Raw genomic sequence first — 13,726 nt, forward strand, 5'->3', positions numbered from 1 at the left:
GGGGGGTGAGTCAGCTTTTGAGATTTGATTAGTGTCCTCTCTCTGATAGTTCTTGATTCCACTTGGAGATTGATGATCTCTTACTCATCCCTGGGCGAATGCAGAGAGGTAAGTGTCACAGGAGAAGTTTCTGGAAGATTTCATGATCCTCCACCTTGCAGATTGACCCTACCATTTGTCCACTCTCACCCATCACACCCCACAGAAGGGATTTTCAGTATGCATTGAACCTCTCGTGTGAATTTAGGTGGGATGCAGCGCACTTTGACCATGGAGCAAGTGAGATGGTCCAATTTTGACCAGTTCTGAGTAGTTTTTCATGGAGAACTTCTGGGAGATGATGTAATAAGCTGACCTTGTTCTTTTAGGGGTTGGAACAACACTTTTAAGGACTTAAGAGCCCTTGGTTTATGGACATTTATGATTGGGGTTGCAGTGCCCAAAAATGTTTAAACACTTCTGCTAGCACTCCATGATGGCTTCAAACAAAAATAGTTTAAATGCTCTTCCCTTTAGACTTCACTCCAAACCAAACAGGCTTCTCCCTCACACAACTAGATAACTACAACTAGTAATAGCTTGCTTGTCTAATCAAAATAGTATACTGACACTCAACCAACACTCTAATTGTGACTGCAACCTTCACACTAGTTTGTGCTTGGGAAGAAGGGAGGTTTATATAGGAAATATGGATGGGAGATGGATCCTCTTCTCATGGGAGAAGGACTTATCCCTTGAGGTAGTTCCATCATTATAGGGGAAAAGAGCCCAAATTTTCATCCTCAACCCCATCTAGCCAAACCATTTACCAGACTTCCGTTATAGAGCTTTTAGAGTTGGAAGCTTCAACTCTAATTTGAAAAATTTTCCATAGCAGGACTGGCACGACTGGAACACATCTTAGTCATATTGATTGGCTCGGGGAATAGTGCTAATCTCTACACATTAGCGCAGGGGAGACAAAGTTCATTAGCGCTAGCCTTGTAAACTGGGAAAAACAGAAGTTTCAGGGGAAATAGTGCAAAAGGGAAATGATCTCCTCATGAAGATGGACATAACGGGAATTTCTTCCTGAAGGCAAAGCATGCAGGGTTCACTGTAGAGGTCCTCTAGGATCAAGGAATGGGGAGTACAAGGATAGTGACAAAATGTTGTGTAACAGATGCCCCCTAAAGCGTGAAGGCCGAACCGAAGTGAGGGATGAAATGCTTTATAAAGTAGTGCGGGGAACTGGTCTGCCATTAGAAAACCTGCAAGAAAGTATAGATACATATGCATAAACTGAGATCTATGTCAAATGATACATGAATCGTGGCATGGACGCAGCCATCCTGAGAATGATCATGTAAATGGATTCCGGTATGGGCGTAACCATCCGTCAAAGGTGATCATAATGAAACCAAGGTATGGTCGCAGCCATCCGATAATGAGAAGAATCACATATGATAACTCATGGTCTGGTCGCAGCCAGCCATCTAAAAGAGACATGCATATCATCATAACCATGTCACATCACTTCGCAACCTAGACTTTTGTGATCTGAGTCTAGGATCTTGTGCTCCAACACAACCCGATCAAAGTACATATCCTAGCATGCAAATATATGTGTTGACGTCGAACATGCTAGAAAGTCACTTGATTACCAGTAAATGATGTAAACTATTAACAAGCGTGAGAGAAGCCACCAATAATGACAATGGCCCTCAAGGTACTATCAGCTTAATTCACAGAATGCGAATACAGGAACTGAACTCGAACACCTGTGAAATCACTCAATATAAATCCAATGATGTGAACTTGTCATCGAGTGCGAAGAACTTTCCATTAGGGCATGCAAGTTCTAAGGTACTGGAAGGGAATCTCTCGGTCAACTTCCCCGATAATGAGTCAAAATCGATGGAAAGTGACCATGTCAAAGGAGGGCCATAATCAATCCCACATCATCGACGCGCGACGAGAGGATGTAAAATGATTTTGGATGATACAAAGAATCAAAGGTAAGTGTAACTGCAGAATGACAACTCTTGAACATATCGGCGACACAACTGGAAGTTTGGCAAATTTTGGATCCATGGGATAGGTGGTCATAATGACGTGGCAGAGATCAAATGGAAGGTAAAAATGAACGGCCCAAACCCAAGAAGGTCAATGATGCAAAGGTGGATGTCCCAACCCGACACGAATCAAAGAGTGTCATGTTCAAGAGTAAGTTGTTGTTGAGAATACAACAAGAAATTCTAAAAATAGCATTGCTATAAATAGCATTTCAGGATATACTCCAACTCTATTGGAAATAGCAAAAAATATAAATGCTAAAAATAGCATTGCTATAAATAGCATTTCGGGATAGGTTCCAATTTTAATTAGTCCTTGAATTAAAATTGAGAATTAAAATTTGAATTTAGTCTCACCAGCTGTTTGAAAAATAATTAATTAATTCATCTTGAGTTAATTAGTTGTAGGAAATCAAACATGAAGTCTATGTTAAGACATGCAACAATTTCTCCATTGATTGAGGAAGTTATCCCTTGATTAAGGAGATTAGGATGAGTTGTACTTTGAGTTGTAATTAGTTAGCTCAGTTATCTAAGTTAAGTCCAGTTAGATTAGTTCCAACAGTCTGGGGAACTGGTTGTGAGTTCAGTTAATTAATGCATGCATGCATGTAACTGTTGTACTTTAGATAACTGAATATTCTCTCATAAATAACTCATGCATGCCAGCTTAGTCAGAAACCCAGTTGAGATCAGAGGAAGGGATAGTGTACTATCAGTTGGAGGAATTTTCCTATATAGGAAACTCATCCATGCAGAAGGAATTATCTCCTTCAGGACTGTGTAGTTATTTTTGAGTTTAATTTGTTGTGTGAGAGGTGAATTCACATAGGTGGTAGCATTGGACCCCAAGAGAAATGGCACAAGGAAATAGTAGGCTTGGAGGACTGAGGGAAGGCATATGTTGTGTATATTCAGCCTGTGAATAGCATTATTTGATTGTATTGAGAGCTGGATGGCTTGTGAGATGAATCTTTGTGTCATCTGAACATATTTCCACTTGTATGATATTATAGAGATCAGGGTTTTAGGCTAAGGCTTTCCCCAGAGTATTCTTCTATGTTCATGTGTGATTTTTTCTCATTCTTAGTTATATGTGTTCTATTTGATCCTGCTCATATTCGATTAAGATTCTGCAAGTTTGTTGTAGAAGTAGATCTTGTATTTTGCTTTAGTATATTGCATAATCTATTGATCTACAGTGGGAAATTCTACATGGTATTGGAGAAAAGGTGATCAAAGCCAAGAACAGTATACAAATAAGGGAGAAGTTCGAAGTTTGAAGTTCCTGAATATAGAATTCGAATTCTTATCACATCTCAAATTTCACCAATGGCATTCAACGGTTTAAGACTTGAGTATGCCCTTTATGGAAGCTCGAATTATATAGCTTGGAAGGATCGCATGGAAGCAGTATTAGAGGAAAACAGTCTAAAGGATTTCATTGATCAAGAAGTCCCCAAGCTGGCAGAAGCTAATGCTATAGAATTGGTGGAATGGAACATATGTGTGGCTAGAGCGAGGAGAATCCTTCTGGAGGGAGTTCGAGGACCACATAGTCTCGAGTCTCCATGGGAAGGAGATACCATTTTCAATGTGGAAAACATTGAAAGATCTATATAAAAACAACAACAATCAAAGGAAGTTGGCGATGAAAGAGAGGCTTTGAAAAATCAAGTGTGAAAAGGGCGACATGATCTCTATATATTTGAACAAACTCACCACTTGCAGGGATGAGCTTGGAAGTGTAGGGATCACAACAGCCGATGATGACATGGTGAGTCTTGCTCTCCCCAGTCTTCCTAAGAGCTGGCATAGCTACCAAGACTCGATAAATGGAAGAGAGAAACTTCCAGATTGGGAATGACTTTAGTCAGATCTGATGCAAGAGGAGATAGGAAGACGCACCATAGATGGTTCTTCATCCAAGGAGGAAGAATAAAATTATGCCTTAGTGAGTAAGGCAAAGAAAGGGAAGGATAAGGATTCTCATCCCAAATCGAGTTCTTCCCATGGTTGGAAGAAGTTTGACAAATCGAAAGTGTGATGCTTTCATTGTCATGAGGTGGGCCACTATGCAACAAATTGTCCATAGAAGAAATCCAAGAAAGGATCCTTGGAAGGATCAAAAGGTGAGGCACTGGCCTCACAGTTCGAATTGGATTTCACCCTCATTGCATGCATGGTTTCATCAATGATGGGTTTCGTTTGGTTTCTTGATAGTGGAGCTTCATTCCACATGACCGATGATAAAAATTTGTTCAGTACCTTGGAGGAGAAAGACCTCCAAATACTCATAGAGATGGGTAATGAGGAAAAGTATAGTGTCTCAGGTGTAGGAATGGTTGCCTTTCAGAGGGAGCATGGAGCTCGCATTACCTTGAAAAATGTGAAGTATATCTCAAGACTGAAGAAAAACCTGGTATTAATCGCGATGCTGGTACTCTCTATGGACGAAGCGAAAGGTATAGTGTTGGTTGGAGCAAGCCGTCCTATTCTATTACCAAACCTAATTGGGATAAGCTCACCCGAAACTAGAGCTAAAGACACATCATTTTGCTCCGTTTTCGTTCTTCATTTTATTCTTCTCGGATTCATGGGAGACTTGTCATATCCAGAATCTTTCTGCGGTGTGCTCTGTTCAGTAAGGTAAAGGTTTCCCTTAAACACATCACCACGAGACAGGTGAGGCAGATCGGTTCACGAGTCAAGAACGTGTATGCTCTTGAGGTTCAAGATGCATGCAAAGCCTTGAGGAGCAAGGAAACTATTGGAGACTTGGTGGTTGAGAGGGAGAGTACATTACCTCTCAACATGCAGCACCAGAAGAAGTCTCAGACAATTGTGGAGGAGCCACAATTGGTGAAGCAGCTTCAGGAGGTTGTGGAGCAGCCACAACTGGAGAAGCCAAGAGGAGACCGAGTGGAGGCATCCACTCATGCAGAGACCTCCAGTAGGGGGAAATTTCAAGCCAAGTGGGCAGAGGGATCACATGCATCCATACCTCCAGGTAGGAGGTGGGGCGATGTGGAGTGATAGTCCCAAGAAGGCTGAAATAGGGGCAGGATCATTGAGGTACCCAAACTCTTTGATTAGAGCTTGCTATGGGAGCCCTAAATAGGAGTAGTAGGACTGGCTAAGTGGGTAGAGACAGATGCAGATGGAGCGGTAAAGGAAGCTTTAGCATCAGAGGATGTTTCTAGCCCAACAGGGAGGTCAGTTGGGAGATTAGTTACTTACTTCTAAGTAACTAAGTTGCAGTGTAGTTGTGGGCAGCACGATGCAACATGACGAGAGGAGGTGCAGTGTGGATGCAGTGCTGGGAGAAAGGACCAGCAACAGCATGGATGCAACGGGAGAAATTAGTGGGACTGATGCAGTCAGAGATCAAAGTGACAGAGGCTAGAGCAATCAGACACTGAAGAGAATAGAGGTGCAGAGTTTTCAGTCGATAGAGGCAATAACAGTCAAGGACTTTGATGATAGAGGCATCATTCTGATTCAGATTGGATATTTTTTGTTTCTAGAGTTGCTGGAGCAACAACACTAGGGAGAAGTGTTGCATGCAGAACATTCCAAAGGTTAAGGATTGGGTTCGAGTTGAATGCCTTTCTTGCTGAGAGGGAGTGTTGAGAATAACAACAATAAATGCTAAAAATAGCATTGCTATAAATAGCATTTTAGGATATACTCCAACTCTGTTGGAAATAGCAAAAAATAGAAATGCTAAAAATAACATTGCTATAAATAGCATTTCGGGATAGATTCCAATTTTAATTAGTCCCTAAATTTAAAATTCAAATTTAGTCTCACTGACTGTTTGAAAAACAATTAATTAATTCATCTTGAGTTAATTAGTTGTAATAAATCAAACATGAAGTCTATGTGAATACATGCAACAGTTTCTCCGTTGATTGAGGAAGTTATCTCTTGACTAAGGAGATCAGGATGAGTTGTACTTTGAGTTTTAATTAGTTAGCTCAGTTATCTGAGTTAAGTCGAGTTAGAAAAGTTCCAACAGTTTATGGAACTTATTGTGAGTTCAGTTAGTTAATTCATGCATGCATGTAACTGCTCTATTTCAGATAACTGAATATTCTCTCATAAATAACTCATGCATGTCAGTTTAGTCAAAGACCCAGTTGGATCAGAGGAGGGGATAGTGTACTATCAATTGGAGGAATTTTCCTATATAGGAAACTCATCCATGCCGAAGGAATTATCCCCTTCAGCACTGCACAATTATTTTTTAGTTTAATGTGTTGCATGAGAGGTGAATTCACACAGGTGACAGCATTGGACCCCAAGAGAAACTACACAAGGAAATAGGAGGCTTGGAGGACTGAAGGAAGGCATATGTTGTGTCTATTCAGCCTATGAGAAGCATTGTTCAATTGTGTTGAAAGCTGGATGGCTTGCGAGCTGAAGCTCTGTGTAATCTATACATATTTCCACTTGTATGATATTACAGAGATTGGGGTTTTAGGTTGAGGCTTTCCCCAGAGTATTCTTCTGTGTTCATGTGTGATTGCTTTCTCATTCTCAGTTATATGTGTTCTATTTGATCGTTCTCATATTCAATTAAGCTTCCGCAAGTTTGTTGTAGAAGTAGATCTTGTATTTTGCTTTAGTATATTGCATAATCTATTGATCTACAGTGGGAAATTCTATATTTGCTGACACGACTCGATAGATTTCCAAATTTTTCCACCACCATTTCTGGCGAGTAACCCAATTATTTTTTTATCGCAAGCTTGAAGGAGATAACATATGCTTGCACTGTAAGTTCATCCTTCGGAAGAATACGACCTAGTAAGTTTAACGAGCCCTAGGAAGGAGAAGCTCGTGTTCATTACAATGACAAATATGATGTCATTTAATAGTTTAACGAGTCTGACAAAAGTGTAACTCGGTATCTTTTTCATGTTTAGAGATTTTGAATAAGACACATAAAAGAAAACTTCACATGGTCCCTTTTCGTACATTTGTGTCTCTCGAGCCCGAAAAGGTAGAAACCAATACTTGAGAGAACCGCTTGACCATTTCAGTCAAGGAGTACATTTTTCGTAAATAGTGCCTCCCAACCTGAAAAAGGGGTAAACTTATACTAGGCACATGACATTTCACATCCATTAACGATTTCAAAACAATAAGTGCTCAACCATATTTTCGTTTTTAAAGGGTCGAAAAAGAGTTGAAAGGATACCCCCCATTTTTATTCTCTTTAACGAGTCAAAAAGGGGAAAATACTTGGAAATCTTTTCATATGAGTTTAACGAGTCGAGAAAAGAGCTTAAAAGTGACTCATCCTGGAGGAACAAGTGGTATAAAGGGTAGTAATTGGTTCCGGCAATGGAGGAAATACTCAAAACATGCAATGGTCAAGAGGCTGGCTAATAAAACCACTCATCGCTGCGGTCTCTCAAGAAAGGAAACACAAGCAAGTGAAAGCATATGATTAGCCAAAGAGATGGTGGTGATGGAATGAAACGACCAAGGCTCATCCAGCATAAATTTGCTGATAAAAACAACAAGCACAAGATGAAAATTCGGCATGGGTTCATTTTTACACAAGCTTGAACCATGGAGAAATATGCTTGGATTCAGTTTCATGTTTACACAAGATTGAAATGAAAAAATATGCTTGCTATAATTTTGGATGCCCCTAGCATAATGACTCAATCGAGGTACATGCCCCTTAAGCTTCATTTCAATAGACTAGGGGATGGAATGACGGTTCACTTTCAAGATCTTGGAAAGACTCGACTCGGATTTTACGAGATCTTAATCAAAGAAACTATTTGGAAAAGGGAGTTGCTTCATTTTTTAACAAGGTTGACACAGTAAAAGAACTATCCTCAAGATCCTTGTTTCATTTTTTAACAAGCTTGAGACAAGACAAAGAACTATGCTTACACCCTTTGTTTCATTTTTTAACGAGGTTGACACAAGACCAAGAACTATCCTTATCACATCTGTTCATGAACCATATGAGAACATGGATCCCAAGAGGTCTTCACTAGATGGAAGAACCACACTTTGGGAGGAATAGATGTCATTTGGAACCAAAGACAAAACGGGTTACAATGCCCCTAGTACATAATGTACTATACCATCTGAGTGATCATGTGTAGATGCAAAGACAAAATGGGTAGCCACATAATTGACCTATGGTGGGGAGGGTGTTGCTTGCAAACAAGAACCAGTAGGGGATGATAGTTGCAAAGGAGACACCTAGTTACCAATGAATGATAATTGATCACTGGTAACTATTCTCCCTTAGTGTGGAAAACAAACCACATGGGAAAGCCAAGAAACAAGAGCTCCCATGACATAAACATAGTTGTGTCCAAGGAGAAGATTGAAACCTAATGAACCTTGGACTACCATCACGTCTATATAAATGGTCTTTCCTCCTAAAGTAATAAGGAACTCCGGAAGGACCCCCAAGCGTTGACTGGTTCCTCTGTTGAAAGCCAACAAATTCTAAGTGATAGGCACAAGTTGTGGGGAGCCCAAAGCTTGCCAAATAGTAGAAGACATGATGCTAACCGACATGCCTTAATCTAATATAGTGCCAGGTACTACCATGTTATAGGCTTGTACTGTAATTTGAAAAGGCACATAATATGGAAGGCAGAAAGCAGTCAATGGACCCCAATCGAAAGAGACAATAGAACTACTTGGTGAGGATATCATATGATTGCCCCCATGCCGTACAGGAATAGGAGGACTCTCCTGAACAACCGAGATGGGAGGGACACTCTTCGATTCATGAGAATCTAAGGAGATGAGAAGAACATGAGCAAAATGATCATTACTCTCTGCAGGAACACAGTGAACAACTAAAGGCGGAACCAAGTCGACACTCTTTTCGACCAATGGTTGGTCGGGAACAGACGCAAGAGAGTCTTTCTTGGGAAGATCAGGATAGACAAGAGATGAATCCAAGTCAATCTCTTTAGCAACTGGGAGAGGGTTAGAAGAAAGCCTTTGATCACCAAGAGGAAGTTGGGGTTGAGGAACAATAAGGTTTTCCAAAACTTTGGAAGCTTTATCCATAAGAGGACAAAGGTGAAGAAGTTGTTGTCCTTCACATAGCCTACAGGGGAATTTAATATTTGTTGGGTTGTGTTATGTTCTTTCCACGACCAACCCACGTAGTTAATTGGGGGGTTAGAAGGGGGGCAGAGCACGCCCTTCGTTGCGTCGATTTCGTAGCGAGGGGGGTCACAAGGGGTTTGAGGGGTGAAGGTAACCCCACTCTATGGGGTCTGAGGCAACACCCCAAAAAATTTTGTTTTTGGACCTTATATTAGGTTGAGAAAACCTACCTATGGTTTTGTGCATGATTTTTCACACATGGTTTTGGACGCGATGGTTTTTGGTCCATGGTATTGGATGCTTCGGCATGTATAAATATGTATTATAAAATTGAAAGGAAAATAATGAAAAATCAAGCTGGTAGTCCCGGTTTTGGGATCCAGGGGAAAATCTCTATATGAGTTTTATGTGTTATGCTCTCACATTGTTTATTTTCTGTGTTCTTAGAATTCATATGCAAGTAATTTCTGTACGAGGTTAAAACCAACATTTGGTATCAGAGTTGTTTTGGATTCAAGGGGACGCCTTTGTTGCTGAGGGGTTTCGCTTGGGCTTGTGGTAGACCTTGTTTAGTGGGAGATCTGCGTGATCAATTCTGGTGGTGAAATAGAATGGTGAGTAGTGAAAAGATAGAGATCGAGAAATTTAATGCTTAGAGTTTTGAGTTATGGAAACTCAAGATGGAGAATCTGTTGGTGGATAAAGATTAGTGGGTCATGGTAGATCCAGGTACTAAACCAACAAGAGTGTCCGATGAAGAATGGAAGAAGTTGAATTGGAAGTCTAAGAGCACAATACAATTGTGTGTCTCAGATTCAGTATTGCTAAATGTACCAGGGGAAGCTAGGGCGAAGGCTTTGTGGGACAAGTTAGGGACTTCGTACCAATCTAAGTCTCTAGTGAATAAATTGTTCCTAGGAAAAAGCTGTATAACCTAAGGATGAAAGATGGAGACTCGGTGATAGAACATCTGAATGCATTTAATACTGTGGTAAGTCAGTTATTATCTGTTGATATTAAAATTTTAGATGAAGATAACTGCATCAATTTGTTGTGTTCTCTACTGGATTCGTGGGATAGTCTAGTTATTGCAATAGGTAGCAATGCAACTCCCTTGTAGTTTGATGAAATAGTCTCATCCTTGCTATCGAAGGAGATGAGACGGAAAAATATTGGGAGCTAGAATGGTGATGCCTTGTCTGTATATGGAAGGTCCCAAAGCAGAAAAAAAAAATATAAAAAAATAAAATAAAATCTAAATCTAGAGGGAGATCTAAATCTACAGGAAAACCTGTAAAGGTGGTGTGCTAGAAATGCATAAACGAAGGGCACTACAAAAGGGATTGTAAATCTAAAGCTTCTGACAAAGGAAAGGATCTGATGATGCTCCTTCTGCAGAGGCGAAAACCATCTCAAATGAAGGTGGGGATGTGTACTTGGCTTCTTAAACTACACATGTAGATCATGAGGCATGGTTGATTGACTCAAGTTCATCCTTTCACTTCACTCCCCATAGAAATTGGTTCTACGAGTATGAGAAATATGATGGTGGTGATGTCTTCTTGGGGGATGACAGGAAGGCTAGAATCGTTGGTCGTGGAAAAGTAAAGTTGAAGTTGCAAGGTGGAAGGCTTAGAACACTTCCAAGTGTTTTGCATATTCTTGCATTGGCCAGAGATCTGATTTCTGTAAGCAAGCTAGATGATGCAAGTGTAAAAACAATGTTCGAGAAGGATACCTACAAAATGGTTCGAGGAGCACTGGTATTGATGCAGGGAGTTCAGATTGGAACTATGTACAAACTGTAAGGTATCATTGTTATTGATGGGTGCAACAGTTTTATGGTTCTTGAAAGTGGAGTAGAAAATCTAATGGTCTCTGGAGAGAAGACCATGTAGTGGCATCAAAAGCTTGGACATATTGGAGAGAAGGGCCTTTGAATACTTCATGTTAAAGGTATGGTAGAACGTATGAGTAATAGCTCTCTGGATTTTGATTTCTGTGAAAATTGTGTATATGGGAAGAAGAATCAAGTGAGTTTCCTCTCTGGTGGTAAGAGGGAGAAACAGATATTAGAGGGAGAAATAGATATTAGAGCTTGTGCACAATGATGTGTTTGGACCTGTGAAGGTTCCATCACTAGGTAAGTCTTTGTACTATGAATCATTTATAAATGACTTCTCGCGGAATACATGGATATATTTCCTTAAGAAGAAATCTGAAGTCTTTGACAAGTTTAAATAAGTTAAGGCTCTGGTGTTAAACCAGACAAAGAAGAAGATAAAGGTGCTGAGGACAGATAAGAGTGGAGAGTTTTGTAGTAAGGAATTTGAAGAATTCTGTAAGAAGTATGGTATAACATGATAGAAGTCTACTCCATATACACCTCAGCAAAATGGAGTTGCAGAAAGAATGAACAAGACATTAATAGAAAGGGAAAGAAGCATGCTCACTGGTGCCGGGTTAGAACAAGAATTATGGGCAGAGCCGGTGGAGATTGCATGTTACCTGGTCAACAGATCACCTTCATCAGCATTGGAAGATAAGACTACACAAGAGGTATGGACTCGTAAGAAACCTTCTCTTTCACATCTAAGGGTATTTGGATGTGATGCATATGTACATGTTCCAAAGGAGAAAAGAACCAAGTTGGATAGTAAATCTGAAAAGTACATCTTTATTGGGTATAAGGATGGTTTAAAGGGTTATAACCTTTGGAACCCAATAACAAGGAAGGTTGTGTACAGTCGAGATGTGGTGTTTAGAGAGGTGAAAGATGTTATTAAACATGAAGTTCAACCAAAGGAACCTGAGAAGATAGATTTTGATCTAAAGGAGGAAGAATCAGACTCTACAACAGAGGAGGAATCAGAAGATGAAGAGACACAAACTCCGGGTATGAGAAGATCAGTTCGAGAAAGAAGGCAGCCAGAAAGGATAGTCCATCTGCTTTCTGTTCAAATTTTTCTTTATCTATTACTGATGATGATCCCAGAACTGTGAAGGAAGTAGTAGATTCAGAGGATGGAAAACTCTAGAAAGAGGCCATGGGTGATGAAATGGCATATTTGCACAAAAATGAGGCTTGGGATTTGGTGGAGTTTCCGACTGGAAGGAAACCCATTGGTAGAAAATGGGTGTTCAAGAAGAAGACAAATTCAAAAGGAAAGGTGGAGAAATACAAAGCTCAGTTGGTAGCAAAAGGTTATTCCCAGGTGATGGGAATTTATTTTGGTGATATTTTTTCTCCTGTTGTGAAGGTAATTTCTATTAGATTAATTTTATCTGTTGCTGTTGCTTTTGATTTTGAGGTAGAAAAGATGGATGTGGAGACAACATTTCTTCATGGGGATCTGGAAGAGGAGATCTACATGAAGAAACTAGAAGGTTTTGCAGTGAAGGGTAAGAAAGAACTGATATGCAAGTTAAAGAAGTCTCTGTATGGGTTAAAATAGTGACCAAGGATGTGGTATCAGAAATTTGATACATTTATATGGGGACTTGGCTTCACCAAAAGCAAAGCAAATCAGTGTGTGTATTTTAAATTAATTAGTGATCATGTTACTTATCTGGTCTTATATATGGATGATATGTTGCTGGTTGGAAATGACAAATAAATTATCCAGGATTTGTAGACCCATTTGTCCTCCAAATTCAACATGAAAGATCTTGGTGCTGCAAACTATATTTTGGGCATGGAAATTAAAAGAGATCGGACAAAGAGGAAGCTCTGGTTAAACTTGAGGAAGTATGTAGAGACAATATTACAGAGGTTTAACATGAAATATAGTAAACCGGTGAAGGTTATTATTCCTATAGGTGTAAAGTTATCTTTTGAAGAGTGTCCCGAGACACAAAAAGAGGAAGAGGACATGTCTTGTGTTCCATATGCAAGTTCAGTCGGTAGCTTGATGTATGCGATGGTCTGTACTATACTAGACATTGCACATGCAGTGGGAGTATTGAGAAGGTTTATGTCAAAACCAGGGAAGGAGCACTGGACAGTAGTGAAGCGGGTTTTCAGGTATTTGCGCGGAACTAGTGATTATGCTTTGTCCTAACAAGGAAGACCAGGTTTGGACAGAGTGTTGGATATTCATGGCTTTGTTCATGCAGACAGGGCTGGAGATTTGGATCAAAGAAGATCTACAAGTGGGTATGTGTTTAACCTATTTGGAGGTGCACTCAGTTGGATGAGTAAGAAATAATATGTAGTGGCACTATCAACTACAGAGGCAGAATACATGGCAGCCAATCATGCAAGCAAGGAAGCAGTTTGGTTGCAGAGATTGTGTTCAAGTATAGGGTCAGTACATGGAACTATAAGGATAGACTTTGATATCCAAAGTGGAATTTTCTTGGCAAAGAACCCTGCATATCATTCAAAGACAAAGCACATTGATGTTTAGCATCACTTTGTGAGGGATATGATAGAAGACAAAAAGGTGTTGTTGGTAAAGCTGGACACTTTGAAGAACACTGCAGATGCATTGCCAGAATCTATGAGCTATGAGAATCTCTCTTGGTGTAGAGAAACAATGGCCATTGCAGGGCTAGATAAATGACCA

This window comes from Pinus tabuliformis, chromosome 3_2 (assembly GCF_031772625.1).
Source record: "Pinus tabuliformis cultivar Carrire ecotype Pingquan chromosome 3_2, CPIR1, whole genome shotgun sequence".
NCBI lineage: Eukaryota > Viridiplantae > Streptophyta > Pinopsida > Pinales > Pinaceae > Pinus > Pinus tabuliformis.